The sequence below is a fragment of the Symphalangus syndactylus genome, chromosome 11, assembly GCF_028878055.3.
Source record: "Symphalangus syndactylus isolate Jambi chromosome 11, NHGRI_mSymSyn1-v2.1_pri, whole genome shotgun sequence".
NCBI classification, from domain to species: domain Eukaryota; kingdom Metazoa; phylum Chordata; class Mammalia; order Primates; family Hylobatidae; genus Symphalangus; species Symphalangus syndactylus.
This window is the reverse complement of record NC_072433.2, coordinates 50,543,181-50,566,486: the sequence shown is the minus strand read 5'-3', so window position 1 is coordinate 50,566,486 and position 23,306 is coordinate 50,543,181. Positions and strand designations below refer to the sequence as shown.

Sequence of the window (23,306 nt, the reverse complement as noted above, 5' to 3'; positions counted from 1 at the left end):
AGGCTCCATCAGCATTAAAAAGCTAAATTACTGAGAAAAAGGCTCTCCCTTATGAAATATTATGAAGACATATGAGGGCACAGCTCCTGCCCAGATGGGGCTACAGGGATGAGTTCTGTGAGATGACTAATGTATAGAGTAATATAAGACACTTTCTGTGTAAGCTCCGCTATTTGGATAAAACCCTTCTCTAGTAAGAGTGTACATTTTTAAATCTTAGAAAAGTTCTAGCAGAGAAGGCATTGAAGCTGCCTGCTGCAGGAGATATCTGGGGTGGGTAGTTAAAACAATAAACATAGTAGCAACTGCAAAGATACTCATGGCCTAGTGTAAAGTAAAAACAACACAAAAGTGTTTTCTTTGATATTCCTACAAGTATATGACTGGTGACTGTGCACCTAAGTTGCTATTATGGACTAATGGATGCCAGATTCCTTTGGGAAGGGATTGTGGGACATTTAATTGAGGAAGTTCTAAAATATTTTCCAGGGAGTCCTCATGTTTGGGTCTGGATCTTGGGCTTTCCCTGGTCTTTTGGGTCTCTTTGGAGACTCCACTGTACCCACTTTCACCCCAGACCAGCCCTGCCCATGGTTGTTGGCGTGGTGCATCTGCTCTTTGTCCAATGAGATAAACTAGCTGAACTCATCAAACAGCTCCTCATGGATCTCCTGCATGGAGCTCAGCAAAGAGAGTGCCTGGAAGCCCAGCCAAGAGGTGTCAGTGGCATGCCTGGCTTTCCCCACAGGGGACACCCCCATTGGAAATTCTGCCCCCCAGATAGGGCACAAAGGAACATTTGCATTGACCTCCTGCCAAGGAGAAAATGAGAGGACAGCTTGAAGTTTTTGAATAAACATCTGAACAGATAAAGGTGGTCCCCAGTACTCAACTTTCTATCCTGCCAGCCATAACCTGGGGTATAAATTTGACAGATGTACTAGCTTCTCAACAGCTGGAAACCTGCTCCTGTCAGAAAAGGACCCATTATCTCTTTCTTTCCCACAAGACATGGTGCTGAGGAGAGGTGTAGGGCTGCCCAGATGATATCAAAGGTGAGGCCTGGCCTGGTTGGGCCTGCCTTGCGTGGCCTTCTGTTACCTATGGGCACCCCCTTCCAGAAGAGCCAGGGTGAGGAATGAGCCAATGTCTACATCATAAGAAAATGCTGTCAGTTCAAGCCTTCCTGAGATGAGAGCCTCAGAAATCCAAGACACAGCAGGAAAACATCTTGCTGTCTTCAGAATCTTCTTACTAAACACAGGGCTATCTCTAAAATGAGGGTCCCAGGTTACCAGAGTTCCAAATTCTCTTGGAGTCTGTAACTAAGGAAGTGAGGTCACTTCAAGATTCCATCACCTGGGCTCCTTCCTTCAACAACACCGACCCACAGACCCTGCTGGGCTCCTGACTGCTCACCCTCCTTTCCCATGTAAACTCCCCAGCTGTTCACAACTATGAGAACACAGCCCCTATGCCCCTTTCTCAGCTTCCTGAGAAAAGCTGGATGTGGTTGAGGACCCACGTTTGAGACAGATCTGGGTCAGAACATCTTGTCTTACTATTTCTGTGACCTTAGACAAGTCAGTGTGTGTTTCAGGACCTTCTCTGTCACCCAACATGCACAATGGTAACAATGCTAGAATATTCTTCCTGGGAAACTCATCAGGTGTATATGAGGTAAAACTTATAAAACCCATGGTATGGCATCACAAGTAGATAATGTGCAAACTTAAAGATGCAAAAATTACCATAAGGGGTGGGAGGTGGCATGATATATAATTTCAACAGGCCTGGGTTCCAGCAGTGTGATCTTGCGAGAGTAATTTTCTCTCTGTGCCTTATTTTTAAGTTTGTGCCATGAGATGTTGAAATTAAATGAAATTCAAATATTGTCATTTTCTGACATTAAGCCTTCCAGTGTTTTTCTTTATATTTAGAATTAGAAGCATGTGCCTCACCTTGATATATAAAGTGAGCAGCTGCATAAAAGCTCCCAGCATGAAGAGGTTAGTGACTCACTTCTGACTAACAGAATATAACAAAAATGGTAGGATAACACCTCAAACTTCAGGCTGCCATAGCAAGGAACCATAGACTGTATGGCTGATAAGCAATGAAATTTTATTTCTTATAGTTGCAGAGTCTGGAAGTTGAATATCAAGATGCCAGTATTGTCAGCCTTTGGTGAGAGCTCTTCTGAATTGCCGACTGCAAACTTCAGGTTATATCCTCACCTGGTAGAGAGAACAAGAGAAATCTCTCTGAGGTTCCTTTTATAAAGCCAGTAATCTTATTCACGAGGACTTCATCCTCAGGACCTAATTATCTCCTACCTCCTAATATCACCACATTAAAGGTTACAATTTCAAGATATAAATTTGGGAGAAAATAGACCATCAGTCTATCATGGCTCCCAGGATTATATATGAAAATGTTGTAATTTCCCTTCTACTCACTCTGTCTTGTGTTTGCTCCCTCAATCTCTGTTCCTGTCTCTGTATCTCTCTGGGACTCTCTGTTGTATTCCTCACATTGCAGAAGCAAGCTCCAATGTTAATGTTATGAGTTGCTCTGTGTATGGGTCCATATGGCAGAGAACTGAAGGAGTGACAAGGCCAATAGACAAAGAAAAATAGGCTCTCAGTCTACGTTGAATTCTGCCAATAGCCACATGAGTGAGCTTGAAAACAAACAGCCTCATGAAAGACCCTGAGTCAGAGACACCCAACCAAGCTGGGCCCCTATTCCAGTTCCAACAAATTGTGAGATATTATTTGTTGTTTAAACGTGCTATGTTTTGGGGGCACTGTTTTCAGAGAAGACCAGATTACTACCCTCATCTTTCAGCCCCCAGGATCCTCCCTCTCTCTGTTTCTCTTTTCCCAAGGCTCCCTGCAGTGAAACTGGCCTTTTGCTATACAAAATGCCTATTTTTGGTATATAGAAGAAAACAGTTGGTTGTTCAGCCCAGATAGTTGAGATAAATGTCCAAAGATACAGAAAAATTAAATCCATTTTATTTGTTTACCTTTATTCATGGGAACCATGATTTCTTCCTGTCCAGACCCAGTACTGATTCCCTCAAAAGCCTCATTGAAGAAATACAAAAACGATAATCCAGAAAATCTAGCTTTTTCCAGCATGTAATCATCATGTTTAAAGTAAGGAGCATGAATCAGTGAGAACGGGTTCAATATCTGCTTGAGGTGAGACAAGAAAATGCTAAAATTATTATCTATTATTTTATCAAGTTTTTTGAACTATCTGGTTTTGATGTTTCGCTTGTCATGTATGCAGTATATTAATAAGATTAAATAGATATTCAGTTAATAAATGATTGAACATTTTTTAGTTCCTTCCAAAACACTTTTTTTACTAATACTGTAACCAGCAATGCTTTGTGTACATGTGTATTTTTCATATAATGACTTATTTTCTTTTGGGTTGGTATCCATAGGGGGATTGCTGGATCAAATGGTAGTTCTATTTTTAGATCTTTAAGAAATTTTCATGCCGTTTTCCATAGTGGTTGTACCAGTTTATGTTCCCACCAGTAGCGTAAAAGTGTTCCCTCTTCATCACATCCATGCCAACATTTATTTTTATTTATTTTTTATTTTTTAATTATGGCCATTATTGCAGGACTAAAGTGATATCTCATTGTGGTTTTAATTTGCATTTCCCTGATAATTAGTAATGCTTAGCTTTTTCTTTATATGTTTGTTGGCTGTTTGTGTATCTTCTTTTGAGAATTATTTATTAATCCACTTTTTGATGATATTATTTTTTTTTCTTGCTAATTTTTGGGTGTTCTTTATAGATTCTGGATATAGTTCTTTGTCAGATGTACAGTTTGCAAATATTTTCTTCAACTTTGTTTCTTGTCTGTTGACTCTGCTGATTATTTCTTTGGCTATTCAGAAGGTTGGTTTTTAGTTTAATTAGGTTCCATTTACTTATTTTTGTTTCTGTTGCATTTGCTTCTGGGGTATCAGCCATAAATTATTTTCCTAAACCATTTCCAAAAGAGCTTTTCTGATGTTATCTTCTAGAATTTTTATGGTTTCTGGTCTTAGATTTAAGTCTTTGATCCATCTTGAGTTGATTTTTGTATATGGTAATAGATGAGAGTCCAGTATGGGGCAGTTTGGGTCATTGATGAGAGGCTGTGGACCTCTAAGGCCAGACCAGCTACAAAAAGTTTTATCTCCTCTGTTTTCTGAAGTTTAGCAATTGCAAGAAAGTATAGAACTTGAATGGAAGTCTTCCAATGATACTGGGTCCCCAGGGCTTTGGACATTCCTCCTCGACCCGGAAGACAGCCACTTCTTTGTCACTTCAATAACAGCAGGAGCATGGATGTTTCCAAACACTTTCTACAACCCTCCTCTCAACACACACTCTATACCCCTTAGATGCCGGGTACTTGGTATTGCATGGTTAGTCAGTGACATCCCAGACCTGAGCCCTAAAGGCCGCAACACATACCCTGAAATGACTAAAGCACTGAGACCCCATTTCCTGACACTCAAACCAAGAGAAAAAGGCTGTTTTTGTCCTACGTTTCTACCATCTACCTCAAGGCCACATGATTCACAAGTGCACTTCATGGCTCAAACCACCAGCTCCTGCCCCACCTATGGCAGAGTAGACCTTTTTTTTTTTCTCCACACTTGCAGGGCAGTTACCGACCATGGAGAAAAAACAGTCATAAATTTTGGCCCTACTGTGAAATCTAAGTCTACCCACTAGACCCTAGGAACCATGTACATGATAAAGGATCAAGCCTTTCTGTTTGCTCATGAGAACTGCTACCAAAAAAAAAAAGTGTGGTCCTGTTGGCACTCCATCAGGTAATGCATGTTCTTATGGATCCCGGTGTTAACCTTCAGAGACAAACTGTTCCTGGGTAGAGGTTTCCTACATAGCAGAGCAGCTCCTCACTCTGATATATTTATTGAAATCATTGTCATGAGTGTTTGTCCCACAGCAGTCAAGGGCGCTCCTCAGGTTCATACTTTTTTTTGGCGGGGGACAGAGTTTCTCTCTTGTCACCCAGACTGGAGTGCAATGGTGTGATCTTGACTCACTGCAACCCGTGCCTCCCCAGTTCAAGCAATTCTCCTGCCTCAGCCTCCCGAGTAGCTGGGATTACAGGTGCGCACCACCATGCCTAGCTAATTTTTTCATTTTTAGTAGAAACGGGGTTTCACCATGTTGGCCAGGCTCGTCTCAAACTCCTGACCTCGGCTGATCCACCCTCCTGGGCCTCCCAAAGTGCTGGGATTACAAGCATAAGCCACCACACCTGGCCAAGGTTCATCCTTTCTCCACCCTGTGGGGAGCAGTGTTCATCGCTGTCCTGCTGTGAACCCTGCAGTATTGATGCTATAGCTGGTCTTTTGAGCTGTTTTTACCTGTGCTAGTAGAGTGGGCTGGAGGCCCCACCTACCCTGTGGGCTTTTGGAGGTGACCAATGCACCCCAAGGCTAGGGGACAGGGGGAATCCTGCCTCTATTCCACTTTCCTGGGGCTTGCTTACTGACTGGGATGGATTTTGGAAGTGGTTGGAGCTGTCCCCCCACCCCTGTTTTAGGGGTGGCCACAGGCCAGGTAATAGTGAGTATGAGTGGGTCAGGAAGGCTTCCTCTGTCCATGCTTAGATCCCTTCCCTATGATGGAGGAGAGAAGGTCAGACCTGAGCCTCCCTAGAGATGCTCCTCTTTGCCCAGTCCAGGTCAACCAACATGAGGTGTGGTGGGCTACCAGTGGCAGGCAGCAGATGTAACCACTCCAGGAAGTTATCAAATGGATATATGAGTGCCATGGCTACTACGTCTTCTCAAAAGGTCAACCAGATTTTAGGTCTAGGGGTGGAGTGGAGAGAGGGCCCACACTGGCAGGTGGGCAGCCACAGGTCCATAGGTGAAATTCATCCTTAAGGTGTAATGTGGAGGGGTCCAGAGGTTTATGCCAAAAGTAACATGCCATAAAAGTTACTAAAAGTAAATTATAGAACATTATCAATTACAAATATATAAACTAAACATCAACAATTACAATTACTGTTATTTATCATTACTATAATTATTACCACTATTAGAAGCAGTAGTTGTTGTTGCTGCTGCTATTGTTGTAGGAATGGTAATAAAAACACTAGTAAAGCTCTACCACTTCCTTGCTGGCTTGCTAGTTTGCTAGTCTGGCACAGACTTAGGACCTCTAAGGAGGGAGGAAGGGAAGGGAAGTAAGGAAGTCAAGAAACAAAACTGAATCCTAAATAGTTTTCCCTCCAATTCCGGGGTCTTGTTTTTTAAGTTAAATTCTTGTTTAATGAAAACAAATAATCAAGTTTTTCTAGCCTCCATGTGTGTCTGTTTGACTGGAAGACAACAGAAGAGAGGCTTAGGTTCATGAAAAATGTTTAATCCTTCCTGAAGCCCGCGCCTGCTTAAGAGCCCCCTGCAGGGAGCCTCACAGGAAATTTTGTGAAGCTGAAGCTTTCAGGCTTCACTGTGGCCAAGGAAAGTTTGAATCAAGACTGAGGACGGGTGGGGCGCAGTGGCTCACGCCTGTAATCCCAGCACTTTGGGAGGCCGAGGCGGGCGGATCACGAGGTCAGGTGATCGAGACCATCCTGGCTAACACGGTGAAACCCCGTCTCTATTAAAAATCTAAAAAATTAGCCAGGCATGGTGGCGGGTACCTGTAGTTCCAGCTACTCGGGAGGCTGAGGCAGGAGAATGGCATGAACCTGGGAGGCGGAGCTTGCAGTGAGCCGAGATCGCGCCACTGCACTCCAGCCTGGGCGACAGAACGAGACTCAGTCTCAAAAAACAAAACAAAACAAAACAAAACAAAAAACAAACAAAATACTCAAGACAATGATCCTGTGTATTTGAAGGTAGCAGGTAGGATGGTGCTGGACTGCAGCTGAAAGGAAGGAGGCACATATCACTTAGTGAGTTAGTGGAAGCCTACATTGAATGACAGGGTTTGTTCATGAGAGAGACCAGATTCCAGTTTTATGAGCAGCAATCAGTAAAACAGACACACCTGCATAGCTGGAAATGGCAGACAAAGATAGAAGGTATGTGTTCCAGCAGCAGACAAGGTGTCTACTAAGAACACACCTGCTACTTTACCTTAGAACTCTGTTCCCACAGACCAGGCAGACATTCTCATGTGAAAAACACCATATGGTTCCATCACAACCTGACAGGAAGAGACTGGTAGAGTATCCTTCTCTCTGTCCTTTGCTTTCTCCTTCCCCATTTCTCTGCCTTTCTTTCTTTCCTTCTTTTTTTTCTTTCTTTCTCTTTCTTTCTTTCTTCTTTTTCTTTTCATTCTCTCTTCTTTTTCTTTTCATTCTCTCTCTCTCTCTCTTTCTTTCCTCTAATTTTTTTTTTTAGAGGAGTCTGGCTTGTTGCCCAGGCTGGAGTGCAGTGGCACCATCTTGGCTCACTGCAACCTCCACCTCCGGGATTCAAGCGATTCTCCTGCCTCAGCCTCTGGAGTAGTAGCTGGTATTACAGGTGTGCACCACCACACCCGGCTGATTTTTGTATTTTTAGTAGAGACAGGGTTTCGCCATGTTGGCCAGGCTGGTCTCGAACTCCTGACCTCAGGTGATCCCCCCGCCTCGGTCCCCCAAAGTGCTGGGATTGCAAGCATGAGCTGCCACACTCGACCCCCATTTCTTTACTGTTCAGAAAGTATCTGGTGTAGGTGTACAAGCATACTGCAGTTTCTGTGTGCCTGGTTGTTTTTACTAAATGACCAGCAGCATCTGTTGATTGACATCCAGTGGAGATAGAGTGGGAACAGAGTCCCTTTCTTCAGTGGCTCCTCACTCAGCTCTTACCCGCATCTACTAGTAATTACTTTGCCCTCATTGATGTTAGAAACAAGTGCTTGGTGCCACAAAGAAAACCAGCACTTAGAAAACTTCTCAGCAACATACATTTACTTCTGCAGAAGGGCGCTGCCTGCTTCCTTCTGATTGCAAGAGCACATCTAGTGGGGTAGGGTAGGGGTTTTTATCCGTAACGCAATTCCTGTTTCTGTGTCCTTTCCCCATTAGCTGGAGTCGGACCGCACAATCTAAGCTAACCCTATTGGCTACTGTTTGAAATTGAGTATGGCTAATTAGGAGGGAAGGGAGAGGCTGTACTTTGCTAAGGTGGGAAGTGTTGTTTACAGAAGAAGTACAAGGCATGTCTGGGCACGGGGAAAGGTTGTTTACAGAGTAAGAGTAAGAGGTTTGCTAGTTACAGATTAAGCAGAGCAACAAGTGCTCCTTAAGAGATTAAGCAGGAAGGGCTGTGTACAGAGCAAGAAACACTAAGGAAGCTTTGAAGAGGAACTTATTGGTCTTAACTAAAACAAGCACAAATAAACAAAAAAACAAAAATCTGCAACAATGTGAAAATTTTTGCATACATTTTTACACTGGATGATTTTAATGCTTTTTATTATTATAAATTCAAATAAATTTTGTAACTAATCTTTCTGCATATCTGTTCCATATATTGTCATATATGGAATGTATGTCTCCAGGTAGGGATAGGTGTTTCTAGAAAGAAGAAGAAGAAGATGGAGGAGGAAAAAAGAAAAGAGGAAAGGAAGGAAGGAAGGAAAGAAAGAAAGAAAAGAGAAAAAAGGAGGGAGGGGAGGGGAAAAGGAGGGAGGAAGGGAAGGGAAGTAAGGAAGTAAAGAAAAAAACTTGAATCCTGAATAGTTCTCCCTCCAATTACGGCGACTTGTTTTTTAAGTCAACTTCTTGTTTAAAATGAAAACAAAGAATCACGTTTTTCCAGCCTCCATGCCTGTCCATCTGACCGAAGACAACAGAAGAGAGGCTTAGGTTCATGAAAAATGTTTAATCCTTCCAGAAGCCAGCGCCTGCCTAGGAGCCCCCTGCAGGGAGCCTCGCAGGAAATTTTCAAGTCTTACTTAGCCCAGAAGGTGCCTGGGAGGCGAGGGGTTTCTGTCCTGTACCCCCATAGACGTCTCTTTATGGTAAGATTTCTATTTCTTTAGTATATATCCAATAATAGGATTGCTGAATCTAACGGTACTTCTGTTTTAAGTTCTTTGTGAAATCCCCACTTTGCTTTCCACAGTTGCTGAACTGAGCCCCCTCCCCGGGCCAGGCGCCGGATGGTGGGCAATGGCAGTGGAGAGTGGGCGGGGCCGCAGAGGACAGGGCTCTGCGCCTCCCTCCCTGTGTCTTGTGCTCAGGGTGGCCCAGGGCTGGGTGGCGCGGGTACCCGGCCCTGCCTCTCCGGCCACGGGGGAGGGGGAGCCACGAGGGCGCTAGTGACGGCGGCATCAGCTGCGACAACGGCGGTGGCGACTCCTGCGAGGGCGCAGGGTCCCTCCGAGGGCCAGGCGGGGCTATGGGCAGAAAGACGCCCAAGCCCCGCGCGGTGGAGGCGGCGGTGGCAGCGACGGCGCGGGCTGGAGATGGTGAAGTGGAGGGACCCGGGGAGCCCTGCACGGACGGGGAGAACGTATTCACCGGGCAATCAAAGATGTATTCCTACCTGAGCCCCAACAAATGCTCTGGAATGCGTTCCCCGCTTCAGGAAGAGAGCTCAGTTGCGCATCACCGACTCAAATGCCAAGGAAACCATTAGCTGGAATGTCCAGGAAAAGAGAAGAGAAAGGAAATGCAAGGAGGAGCACCAGGAAGTCCGAGGAACAGAAGATCAAACATGCCAGAAGAAGTCCCCTGGCACCTTTTCCAAACCAATAATCTGAAACAGCAGAACCTCCCAAAACTCTAACCTCGTTTTGTGATTCCACTAATGCAGCATCGCCAAGCAAGCTCTGAGAAAGCCCTTCAAGGGCACAGAGCCCCGCCATCCCCCACTCCAGAAAAAAGCTCAAGGAAAAAACGCAGCAGACTCGCAAACTCTCGGATTTCTACCCTGTACGAAGCAGCTCCAGGAAGAGCAAAGGTGAGCTGCAGTCTGAAGAAAGGAAAATACCAGATGATTTGATTGAAGATGGGAAGAAAGAAGGAATGAAGATTGACCTCATTGATGGCAAAGGCAGGGATGCGATCACCATCAAGCAGTTCTCCCAGAGTGACTTTGTGGTGAAATAACCATGAGGCCTCATCAAGATCGCGATGCCAAGATGCAGGAGGCTTTTTACACACCGGACCCTCCGCGAGCTGCTACATCTACCGTTTTCAGTATCTGAGCAAAACCTGCTGGATGCAACTAGAGACACAAATCCCTTAGGAAGACTGATCAATCACAGCAAATGTGGGAATTGCCAAACCAAACTGCAGGACATCGACAGCCACCTCACGTCATCCTCATCGCTTCCTGAGACAGTGAGGCCTGGGAGGAGCTCCTGTATTACTGTGGGGACCGCCCCAAGGCTCCCTGGAAGCCGACCGGTGCCTGAAGCATTAACCCTGGGCCGGGCACCCTCTGTGCCCCACCTTCCCTTCTTCAAAGGGCAAAGTGCCCTCAAAGGGAATCAATGTTTTTTTACACAGTTAATCTTAGCAGATTACTTCAGATGCTTTTAAAAAGTATATTAAGATGCCTTTCACTGTAGTATTTAAATATATGTTACAGGTTTCCAAGGTGGACTTGAAGAGATGACCTTATATTACCAAAACTTTTCTCTTCTAGTTGTTTTTGGACTTTTTTGCATGAAGTCAAACGTTTGTGCTTCCCAGCATGCAGTCAAAGACACAGCACAGGTTTTAGAAGAAAGTCAAACATGAACATATTCTCCTTTCTCCAGTGGAAGAACCAGGACTGTCCCCCGACACCCCAATGTCCAGGGACAGGGTGTGAGGAAGATGCTTCCTCTCAACTGCCTGGATGGGATGTTTCCAGGCCCATGTTCTCCTAAAGTCTGAACATGCACTCACTGAAGCCTGTAAACATGTTTTTAAAAGGTTTCACAGTAAGCTAGGCTTCCCCTCTGGCTTTCTCCAAAGGTTACTGAGTCTGTGACCCTGAGCACTGGCCGGGCATAGATTTACTCTTCCAAGCTGCTGCCTTTCTGAATATCTTGAAGCACCAGGGTGCATAATGAAACTAGACGTGGACAGGGAAACTGTTGCTTACCTTCCCTGCTGCAACACGGTTTCCTGAAACTGGGTTAATTCTTTATAGACTGCAAACAGTAAGTTTATTTTAATAAAATAAATAAAAAACACAGAAAACAACTTACAGATGTCTTCAAGTGACTGAAGTGGCTGTGGGTTTTGAGAGCTTTCTTTTTTGCTGTAGATTTTTATATATAAGGAAGGGATCCAGTTTCAATCTTATGTATATGGCTAGCCAGTTTTCCCAGTGCCATTTATTGAATAGGGAGCTTTTTCCCGAATTACTTATTTTTGTTGAATTTGTCAAAGATCAGATTGTTGTAGGTTTGTGGCTTTATTTCCAGGCTCTCTATTCTGGTCCATTGGTCTATGTGTCTGTTTTTGTATTGGTACCATACTCTTTTGGTTACTATAGCTTTGTAGTATAGTTGGAAATTGGGTAATGTGATGCTTCTAGCTTTGTTCTTTTTGCTTGGAATTGCCTTGGCTATTTGGGCTCTTTTTTGATTCCATACAAATGTAAAATAGCTTTTCTTCTAATTCTGTGAAGAATATAATTGGTAGTTTGATAGGAATAGCTTTAAATCTGTAAATAGCTTTGGGCAGTATGGCCACTTAAAATATTCTTAAAATATTGATTCTTTCTGTTTATGATGATAGAATATTTTTTCATTTGTTTTTGTCATATCTGATTTCTTTGAGCAATGTTTTGTAATTCTCATTTTAGAGATCTTTCACCACCTTGGTATGCTGTATTTTTAGTTTTTTTTGTGGCTATTGTGAATAAGACTGCGATCTTGATTTAGCTCACAGCTTGGATTTTGTTTGTGTATAAGAATGCTACTGATTTTTGCACATTGATTTTGTATCCTGAAACTTTGCTGAAGTTGTTTATCATTAGAGCTTTGGGGCAGAGACTATGGGGTTTTCTAGGTATAGAATCATATTGTCTCCAGAGATAGTTTGATTGCCTCTCTTTCCATTTGGATGTCTTTTATTTTCATCTCTTTCATGATTGCTCTAGTTAGGATTTTCAGTACGCATTCAGTATGTTGAATAGGAATGGTTAGAGTGAGCATCCTTGTCTTTTTCTGGTTCTCAAGTAAAATGCTTCCAGCTTTTGTCCATTCAGTAGGATGTTGTCTGTGATTTTGTCATCGATGGCTATTATTAAGTTGTTTCTTCAATGCCTAATTTGTTGAGGATTTTTAATGTGAAGGAATGTTGAATTTTATGAAAAACTTTTACTTATGGCTGGAACCATATATGACAGTCAAAATTTCAACTGTGGACTGCATCCATGAAAGATTCAGGACCTCAGCAGTGGGCATTGTCCATATATGAGGGTAACAAACTTAACTTTTGACTGGATATACATATGAGTCACAATTTAAATGCCAAGCCTTGTTTTGACATATTCTGTACCATCTGAGAGAATTATACCATATGCTAGAGTTTCATAGTCCTCTGAGACTTCTGTGCAGTCAGGAAACCCAGGACATTACCCACTGCCCCAAGCCTAGCTACGGTCAATATCTTCTTTTGGATTAGTCTAGGTACAATAGTCAACATTGTACTTGTGACATAGATGCAGAAATTAGTCAACATCCAGCCTATTGCCAGATGCACATATGACAGTCACAATTCCAACAGTGGACTGCACTCCACTGCACTTCACACAGATTGTGTGAAGGTGACAATCCTAATTGTTGGCTGTATGTGTCTATGAGAGTCACATTCTCACCTGTCTGGTGGGCCCTGCTGTCACTCTTTATACAATCCAAAGGCTTTATAAAATACTTGTGAGTGCTGTAATTTTCTGTGACCTTTTTAAAATTAGGAGACCAAGGACCTTACTTGTTGCACTAAGTCTACCTATGAAGGTCAAAATGTATCCTATTGGCTAACTCCATGTAAGAAAGTCTTTATTATGACTGTTGCATGGGCCTAGGTATAGGTCACAATCCCACCTGTTGGCAGGAAGATGGAGGAAAGCCACAACACCTGAATGCGGGGCCAGGGAAATGTCAATATTTCTCTGCAAACAGGGCTCATGCAGGAAAGTCACATCACCTTTGTTCTAAGGTCAGTAGTATGTCACAATTAGGAAGGAAGGAAAGAAGGAAGGAAGGAAAGAAGGAAGGAAGGAAGGAAGGAAGGAAGGAAGGAAGGAAGGAAGGAAGGAAAGAAGGAAGGAAGGAAAGAAGGAAGGAAAGAAGGAAGGAAGGAAGGAAGGAAGGAAAAAGGAAAGGAAGGAAGGAAGGAAAGAAGGAAGGAAGGAAGGAAAGAAAGGGAAAAGAGCAGTTTCTAAGATGTTTATCAGGAATATACATTAAAACATATAAGCTATAGATTGGCTACATATTGTTCTTTGTATTAGAGATTCCAGGAACCTGAAGATAATGCATGAGGCAGCTAGTCAAGAACAAAATATCTTTAAACTAGGAATGGGCAAGGGCCATGGCTGAAGCCCCATACTCATGCTCTCAGGGCCTGATAAGCTTTGCAGACCTCACAGAGCTCAGACTGCTCTGAGATTTTCTTCTTTTCTTACCCTTGTGTTCAGAACACAGGAACACTTAACAAGAAGAAAGTTCAAATAAACTTGCTGAGCCACAAGGAAAATAGGCTGGCCGTGCCCTCCAGGAAGCTGGCCATCACCCTTTTTCCCCACCTTGACCTCAGCTTCCAATACGCACATACCCTGGATCACAAGACCAGCAAATCCACTCAACAAACTGAGGAGACAGAAGCCACAGAGGACCCTGGAACCACTGCAGGACCCCTTGGATCACCCTAGGATACACTCACAGCTGTTCTCAGCATTCAGGGGCCGTTTATTCCCATCTTCACACAACACCAAAGAATTGTTAACAGTGACAGGGTAGACTAGCTGAAACCTGGAGCTTGGGACAGCTCATCACTGTAGTCCCTGGTACACATCTGCCCAGCCGCCACCCAAGTGAAGACGCTATTGTCAAGAAATCAGAGTCGCTGCAATGGTGGTACATCAACCTATGGTGCAACAGCAACCAGCCAATGAGAACTCAACTCAGACCCCTTTCATTACCAAGTGATCGGTTTAAACTTCACAAGATAAAATATTTTAATTAGCAATTAATATGGGTTAATAGAAAACAAATACAGAAATAGCTAACTCTACATTTTTCAGAATAGCCCATCCTAATTGTTTCATATACCTTCTACTATAATTCAAATAGGCTTTGTCCTATAATTTTGCAGTGGATGTTAAGATAAAATCATATTTGTTAAGTATGTGAAGATAAGCTTACCGTAGAGTTCTTCACTCAGTGTGATAACTTAGAGAACACAACGTTGCAGAGAAAAAAGCAGATGTTTTCGAAAGAATTATGAGGGACACATTTTATGTATTGAAATGTATATTCTTACATCCGGAAAATGTGCATCTTATTTTGGACTTTGGTTCATAGTAGGTGCTACTGTACATCTGCTGATGCTGCTAACTGGTTCTCCACCCTGCAGGTGCGGTGGACATAACCTGAGGTTACCACACTCTCCGCGACTAGGCTCCACTGCTCATGGTATAGCAGTGAGAAGATGTCAGGTGAGAGAACTGGACCACAGGCCCTGCCCTGCTACCCCCCAGGTTCTACCCCCACCTCCAGGCACACCTCGTTGCCCTGATGTGGTGCTCTCTGAGGAAGTCTTGCAGCTCTTCAACCCAGAGATGGAGGAAGTGGGGTTGCCGATGGCCAGGCAGCAACAAGCAAAAGGGCTGGGTGGCTGGCATGGCAGGCAGCTTCCTGTCCATTAATTGGGGCTGAGTCCATTAGGGGCACTTCTGGCAAAGCTGCACAGGAAGGCCATGGCAGAGGTGGGGAGCAGAGGCCCATCCAACCCAACCCCCTTCCAAGGCTGCCCCTGCCTACCATCCAGCCTCAGTTTACCCTACTCTATAGGGAGAATGTTAGCCTTTCAAGCATCTCTGCCTGGACTTGATAAGGCTCCCAGGAGCCTCAACACAAAGTCCCCCAACCCCAACCCTCACAGCTGGGCCAAGCATCTTCTCTCCTTCGCCTCTTCTTCCTCCAGATGGCTGCTTCTGCTGAGGCCCAGGGTGCTCCAGCTGGGCCTGGGAGCCTTCAGGGCAAAGGAGCATTGTAGGGGGAGCCCCCACCTACTCAGGGAGGCACACTGTGGCAGGCCCACCAAGTGGGAGACCCAGAACTCATCAGGCAGCCCAGCTGCATGAGTGAGCTAGGAGAGGCCTTGAAAGCAGTTAACCAGGAGACACTCCCAGACACCTGCAGAACCAGGAGCCTCAGAGGCAGCCAGGTGGCATCATTCCACACTGGAATTCAAGACCCTGCACCACCTTCTGCAGAGCTCCAGGCCCTGGCAGGCAATCGGTGAGGAGAGCGCCTGAAGCCCTACCTCCTCCTCTTCCTGAAGTCCAGGGCTGCCTCCACCCCCACCCTCACAGCCCAACTGTTTTTTCCCTCCTACGGACTAAGGTGGGATCCACCTTCCTGTTTCGTCTCATGGGGAGGCTGGAGTGCCATCCCCCAGGATGGAGGCATTAGGGCCCCAGGACAGGGGAGAGGTAGCCTCCTCCCGACAATGACCTCATGCCATCCACCCTCAAAGATATGCCCACCTTTAAGAGGGGGCTGCCAAGGCACAGGTGGATATAATGTGGACAGACACTAGGAAGAGGCACCTCCCAGAGCTCTGAGTTACCCAAGGCTGGGGGTCGGAGACTCCAAGGCTGGGGGTCGGAGATCCCTGGGGTGACGGAGAGAGCCCAACAGGCTCTGGCAGGGGTGTTTCTCAGGACTGGAAGACCACAGTGACTCAATGCTGCCCACTGCCAGACAGTGCCTTCTGACAGGCGGCCCTCCAGTGACCCACACAGCCTGAGCCCACCAGGACAGAAACACCTAACACCTGCCTGGGATGGCCGGGTGGGCAGGGGCAAGCAGGGACTCAGGGCAATGGCACCAGGGTGTGTGGTGGGGGCAGGAGCTGAGCAGGCAGTGGAACTGGATAAATGTTTATCCTAACCCAGATCTGATCCTCTCCTGGGATCAGCTTCTCTTGGAATCTACTACCCTGGGTTTCCCCCAAGATCTGTCTCTTTGGCTGGTTCCTCTTACCTCCTTGCCTGCTGCACCCCAGAGGGGTCAGGCCGTACACCATCTGTCCCCAAGGACATGTAACTATCCCCACACATCTGTCCCACAAGGACCCTCAACAGCACTTGCTTATCTCTTAGCATTTCCAGTATCAGAACTCCACATCCCAACTGTCTCCATCATGGCTGGGCAAAGTCCACCTGTGACGGCTCCAAGCCAAAATGGCTGGGCATGATTCCCCTGAGTGCTCTCTCACACCCACAGCCCATCTGCGGAGAAATGCTGCAGCACCCTCCGTACAGCCCACAGCCACCCTCCCCTCCTGCTGGGCTGTGACAATTGTCTCCTGCTTCCCTTAACCATTCACTCTAGCCACCCCGTAGCAGCCACCTGAGCCCCCATGCCTGATTGTACTCACCCCTGTGGTGGCCCACCTCACCTGGAGCCAACATCAAAGTCCCCACAGGCCAGCGCTGGCCTCCTCACCACTCTTGGAAGCCTCGGAGCCCTGTGCCTCAGTCTCTCCATCTGCAGCATGGGTGTCCCCTGCCACCCACCCCCAGCCTGCTTTCCAGAGCCCAAGGCCAGGCATCAGAGCCATCCCAGTGGCCCGGGCCCTCCTTCACCCTGAGGAGACCCCTACCCTTGGTGTGACTCCAGGAAGGTTGTCCCCCAGTCTTCAGTCCCTTCTTGGCCTCTTGGGGGCAGGGCTGGGTGGGTGGAAGGCAGGCCCCACCCCAGCCGGCCTGTGTGCCTGAAATGTAGCTTCACTGTGGTCTCTCATCTTCCTCACCTCCCGAGGATGGTGCATCTGCAACGCAGGAGACAGTGTGAGTGGCTGGTGGCCTCATGACAGCCCATGTCCAGGCACATGCAGCATCTCAGCTAGGGGACGGAGTCTTTCTTTCCCAGGGCTCAGTCTCTGACCTGCCCCAGGAGGATTCCAGGTGCCCCTCACGCAGGCAGTACCTCCTGTGAGTACCCTCCTTTCTACCAATTATTAGAGAAACTCTGGGGTTGGGGTGCTACAGCCACACCTCTTGAGACCCTGGCAATTCCTCGGCGTGCTGGGTCAGACAGCTACTCCCTCCCCAAGCAGATGCTGGAAGTGTGCTAGGACCATCCCTCCCAGTTGATCTCCATTCAGGTGGTCAGTGGCCAGAACATTCCTCCTCTCAGCCAGAATCTTCTTCTTTTCCCACTCAGTCTGCCTCTTTCCACTTTTTCTGTCTGAAGAAGTGGCAAGTTGGAGGAATTAGCTAGAATGACCCATATCCCTCCCTAAACTCCCTGTTGGTGGGGGAGATGGAGCAAGGCCTGCAGAAAGACTAGCTTCTTATGCTCTTGTTGCTGCAACACCTTGCACTGTCAACTACCTGGATTCCCTGGGGAATCTCAGGCAAGGGCACGGAGAGTCCCAGCAGCCCTGCCCTTCTTTGCCTAACCAGTCCATTCCACCTCTCTTCAGGCTCATTCTCCTCACCCAGCCCAATCTCTACACTCCTACCCTCCAGCAAAGTGCCTTCCCCTCCCAGGGACTTTTCCAAAACTATGGGGAGGAAGAAGGTTTGAGGTTTTGTTGCCCACCTGGGCCTGATAAACCAGGAAACATGAGCGAGAGCCCCAGAAAGAAAGACCAAGACTACAAAAGAGGCACAGAGAGAAGGCAGAGAACACAAAGGCAAAGAAAGACACAGAACAAAAAAGAAGATAATTCAGATGCTTATTATTGGCAGTCTTGTTAACTAGGACTTGAGTGTGGTAGTTAGGGCTGGGACTATTTTGATAGCTGGGTGATGCCAAAGTCTTGGTTAGTACGGTAACCATAGGGGCAGAGGCAGCGATGCTAGCCTAGCTCTAAGCCAGCAACTTTGGAAGTCTAAGAAAATGTTTTGTTGCTTTCACTAAATAGAGAAAATGAATTGGACATAAACGCTTCTACCTTGAGAATGGAGGATCTCGGAGGAGTGGGGGACAAAAATCAGGGATTGAGAGTGAGTTCCCAGGGACAAACAACCTCACAGCTGTGTAGCACATAGACATGATCCATCTTGGCTCATTTGAGCTTCTTAAAGCAGCAGGGAAGGCAATATTCATCCCAGATGAGGAAACTGAGTCTCAGAGGTTGCATAAAGTCACACATCTCTATGTGGCAAGGCTGGGTCTTTAAACCCAGAGCTCTGACTCTAGACACAGAGACCTTCCAGCTCCACCAGCCCCCTGGGAAGCTCCTGAGCACTGCTGGAGGCAGGGATGGGGTGCTGCAGGGATGACCAGATGCTCCAGGCTCTGCCTGCAGCCCCTTACCCCAGCAGGCACGGCCCGCAGCCCTCTATCCCAGCAAGCCCCTCCTAGTGAAACAGGCCGAGCACCAGCTCAGGGTTTGGGCATGAGGAGGTCTCAGTTTTACAAGAACAGCAGCTGGGAATATCTTTCTGGAATCCAACAAAAGTCTGCCTGCTGCAGTCGACACCTAATTCCTCACAAATATGCCAGGACTTCCTGGGGATCCCTGCTGCTCCCCTTCCTCCTGGATGTATTCTCCAAAATGCATCATGTTTGACAAAGCCTTCTTTCTAGGGTGTCCTCCTCAAATTTCCTCCTATTCTTCTCCTCCTTTCACTAAAACCCATCTTTCTGATTTTCAGAAAGGGGAAAGACAGCAAATGAATGACAAGGACAGGAATCCCTGATTCTTGGCTGAAGCTGGTGGTCTTTATGCGTAAGTTCATCTTTCTTCCCACTGTGTAATGAGCTTCCTGAGTGTATATTTACAGCACAAGGCTGGCACACAGGAGTCTATTGAATGAGTGAAAAATGAGCAAATGAATCAGATCCAGATTCTTGAGTGTTAGTTTCCATCATCCCCTCCAGCTTGGAGCTACCCAAGAGGGCCTGTTACTGTGACATCTTCAGCAGTTGCACAAGAAGAAAGCTGCACAGGAAAAGAGCCGGTTTCCGGAAGTCACCCTGACATGGGAAGAAGCCTGTGGGTATGCAAAGTACCACCTGCTGGTAGGTTTAGCATGATCAGAAGGGAAGTGCTCCTTGTCCCCTACCTCCACAACACCCACTGCCTCTGGGTGGGCCTCACATGTGTGTCAACCAGCCGCCCTGCCCTGCCCCTTTTTGGCTTTCTGAAGCTGCCATGCCCAGGCTGGTAGAGTTTCATTTCTTTTTTTTTTTTTGAGATGGAGTCCTGCTCTGTCACCCAGGCTGGAGTGCAGTGGTTGCGATCTCAGCTCACTGCAAGCTCCGCCTCCCTGGTTCACGCCATTCCCCTGCCTCAGCCTCCCAAGTAGCTGGGACTACAGGCGCCCACCAACATGCCTGGCTAATTTTTTTGTATTTTTAGTAGAGACAGGGTTTCACCATGTTAGCCAGGATGGTTTCGATCTCCTGACCTCGTGATCTGCCCGCCTCGGCCTCCCAAAGTGCTGGGATTACAGGCGTGAGGGACCGCACCTGGCCGAGTTTCATTTCTTGACTACCACAAATTTGCTTCTTGTTTTTCCCACTTGCTACAGGGTCTCCCTATGTCCCATGAAGCCTAGACTGGGGAATGGATGAGGGCTGGAGAGTCTCTTAAAATATCAGGTTTGTAACGGCAGGAGATGGAAGCCTGAGGGGCTCTGTGGGCCTGGGCTTGAGGGTCACTCCCAGCCAGGAGGTTATGCTGCTCCTTCCACTCATTCCAGATGCGCAGCTGCTCGGCCTGCTGGGCCTGCCATTTTGCCTATGGAGAAGAGGCAAAGTCCACCCAGGCGTGCATGGGGAGTAGGTGGCATTGCAGGTGCCGGGCCCTGACAGAGCCACAAGAGAACTCATGGGGAATTTTCCTTCCCAGAGTCTTAGGACGGTGGCACTCTTCCTCCAAGTCCTTCAGTTTTCAGCAGGAGATAGCCCCACAGCAGGTGGGCCTCACAGAGAGTGCCCTGGCTAGGTGAGGACTGCCCACTTGCGGGCACTTGCGGGCACTTGCGGATGGCCCACATCCAACCTTACTCATGGCGAGACTGCCTGCGACGGTTTGGGAAATGTCAGGCAGGCTCCGCCTGAGCTCTGCCACTGTTCCTGCCCCTTCCCCACCCTGTTCTGCCATCTGCTTTGTGCTCTGTGCTCAGACAGGTGGCTAGGTCATTCAAGCCAGAGGAGCACAGCTGTGGAAAGGCAAGCTTGGTAAAGAGAAACAAAAGGAATCACAGCAACCTTCATGCTCAGCAGTAGAATAATATAAGATTTTGCAGGTCACACTCAAGTTCACCTCATTGGTTGGGGAGGAGGACACAAGGACAAGAGTGGACAACAGGCATGTGACCAGTCATTCCATTGCCAGGTCCTGAGTCAGGCCTTGTGGTGGCCTGGAAACCGATCAGACTGAGCTCTTGCTGTCAAGGAGCATCCAGTCTGGTGAGGAGAAAAGGCAGAGACCTAAGAAGACCCAGCCAGGGCTGCAGGAGCAGCTCAGAGTACTTCAAGGCTCCTGAAGGAGAGTCCACCTTGAGAAGGGTTTGGAGCTCCAGGGAAGGCTGCTTGGAGGAGGTGGGGCCAAACGAAAGGGATAGAGAACAGGCTGGGACCTGAGGCAACATTAGATGGGGAGACTCGATGCCTACAATCTTGTCTTTAAGAGAACTGAGCTCCCTCTCCTCCTACTTCCTGTTCTCAAAGTGAGCTTCGATCAGCTTCAGCAGCTCACTCAGGTCCTTCTTCATGTGCTTCTGGTGGATGTCCTCTGGGTGGATAGCTGGGGCGCAAAGTCTGCTATGCTGATGAGTCCAAGGGAAAAATGGGTGGGTTAGATACCCACCACCTCAATGCAAAAGGCCTCTGGAAGTGTTGTCCCTGGCCAAGTATATAAGTCAGTTCTCATAATGCTTTAAGAAAATATCTGAGACTGGGTAATTTATAAAGAAAAGAGGTTTAATTGGCTCATGGTTCTGCAGGCTATACAGAAACCTTAGCAGCTTCTGCTTCTGGGGAGGCCTCAGCAAGCTCTGATCATGGTGCAAGGTGAACAGGGAACCGCAATTCACATGGCCAGAGAAGGAGGAAAACAGAAAGGGGAGGTGCTGCACACTTTTAGGCAACCAGATCTATCTCATGAGAACTCACTCACTATATGGTACCAAGTTGAGAGGGTGGGGGATTGCTAAACTATTCATGAAAATGCCACCCCATAATTCAACTACCTCCTACTGAGCCCCACCTCAAACACTGGGGGTCACAATTCTACATGAGACTTGGTGGGGACACAGATCCAAACCATATCACAAACGAAAGGGCAACTGCAGCCTGAAACCACGACCATGCTCAAGGGCTGGCACCAAGCCTGGCCTGCACTAAACATCATCCCACCTGCAACCTGCCCTAACTTGAGGTTACAAAGTCTCTCACTCTTTGGGGGCCCTTGGGATTACTCCCAGCTCAGGCCTGCTCTGCCCACTCACATCAAATCTACTCTGTCATTTGGGGATCTTGGGTGGCACCAAGTTGGCCAGGAATGGCCTCTTGGAGAGAGGAATAATCAGTGATCTTCAACCCCACTCTAGACTCAGAAACTGTAGGTGTAGGGAACAGGCATGGCCCTGCTCCTTCCTGCAGCATTTTCCACCACTGCCTCAACCAGCCACAACCATGATATTGACATTGACATCAACAGCAGTCCTCCGCCTTGCTCAGCACCTGGGAGCATGCAAAGCTCTTTCACACATGTCATTTCATTTTGTGCCCATCTTATCCTTCATATGCCCATGGAGTAGGTACCATCAGTGTGATTTAGGAAAATGATGCTCATAGAGGTAAACCGACTTGCTAAAGACACACAACTAGGAAGCAAACAAGCTGTGACAAGATGACACACTTGTCTGACTCCAATTCCTGCTGGTTGACCCCGCACAATCTCCCGATGAACCCGAGTCCTGCAGTTTGGTCCCGGTCCTAGCACATACGTAGTGTGTGACACGAGGCCCAGGGAGGTCACCAGCCCTGGTCCGTGGAGGTGAAATCTGCCTTCTGGTGTGTGGAGGTGAAATGAGATACTGTAGTGTACAAGCAGCCAGGAAAGGAAAGGGTGCAAGGGAAATGAATGGAACTGGGAGGCCTGGGCTGGGCTGGGCTGGTTTCTGAAATCTCCACTGACATGGGAAGAAGCCTGTAGGAATGTGTGACACCATCTGCTGGTAGGTTTAGCATGATCAGAAGGGAAGTGCTCCCATGCCCACCAAACCCACTGCCTCTGGGTGGGCTTCACAGGTGTGGCAACCAGCCACCCTGCCCTGCCCCTCTTTGGCTCTCTGAGGCTGTCATGCCTAGGCTGGCAGAGTTTCACTCTTTGGCTCCCCCAAATTTGCTTCCCTTTTATCCCAGGTCCCAGCTCAACCATAGAGGGTGTTCTGACCATCCTGTGAGATAAGAGTATCTCTCCAGGGCTGTGACTCATCCATCCCCTTCCTCTAGATGAATATAGCTCCATCTGTCCTGGGACGCACAATTAATAATGAAATATAGGGTGGAATTCAGCCTCTACTCTCCCCCTCAGGAAGAGGCCCCTGTTTAGTGCACAACTTGGACAATTGTGTATGGTGGTTTGTGCCCAGCACAGTCCCAGCCCATGCCCACTGCTCCACACTACATTCCTGTTCCACCATCATCCTCCCTCATGGAGCCTCTGCTCCAGGCTTTACCACAGGTGCATCCCACTCACCTGGGCTTGGGTTTGGACTCCCCCACTGGGCCATTTAGAAGAGAGAGAAGAACACAGCCACTTCCACAGGGTCAGAGGGCTCCAGATCCGGTCGCAGCTCTGCCTCTGATGAGCTGGGCCTCTGTGGGCCTCCATTTTCCCATCTGCACAGTGAGTCTTTTCCATCCCTGGGTAGCCCTGATTCCAGGAGCATCAACAAAAATTAAGGCAGCTGGGGTTGCAAATCCCACACTCTGTCTCCCATAGCAGCCCAGTGGGGGATGTTTCAAGGAATGGCTGAGTCCTTCAGGGCACACACAAGCTCAATGTGAAACTTTAAACAAAGCCTCTCACACTCATCCATTCTGAGCAAAGCAGCTTGGCTTCTCTCGGCCTTCACAGTGAGGAGGGATTCTTTGAA

The 23,306-nt window shown here is 47.3% G+C and overlaps 2 long non-coding RNA genes and 1 pseudogene across 8 annotated transcripts; 2 read left to right on the top strand and 1 right to left on the bottom strand.

Moving 5' to 3' along the window:
* The first annotated feature begins 1,377 nt into the window (after positions 1-1,377).
* Positions 1,378-20,446, top strand: LOC129457760 (uncharacterized). Of its 7 annotated transcripts, XR_010114431.1 has the most exons (9): positions 1,378-1,680; positions 2,138-2,765; positions 3,068-3,209; positions 14,588-14,669; positions 18,849-18,922; positions 19,075-19,215; positions 19,728-19,797; positions 19,899-20,143; positions 20,325-20,446. It is a non-coding gene; the product is annotated as an uncharacterized lncRNA (long non-coding RNA). The 7 variants fall into 7 exon arrangements; XR_010114429.1 differs by having other exon boundaries at positions 19,899-20,441; XR_010114432.1 differs by having other exon boundaries at positions 1,378-1,542; positions 19,899-20,430.
* On the bottom strand, positions 2,111-23,079 carry LOC134731826 (uncharacterized). The gene is made up of 3 exons (XR_010114436.1): positions 22,907-23,079; positions 16,844-17,011; positions 2,111-2,237 (listed from the first exon to the last, which is right to left on the bottom strand). It is a non-coding gene; the product is annotated as an uncharacterized lncRNA (long non-coding RNA).
* LOC129492633 (N-lysine methyltransferase KMT5A-like) lies at positions 9,488-10,425 on the top strand (annotated as a pseudogene).
* Positions 23,080-23,306: the final 227 nt, after the last annotated feature.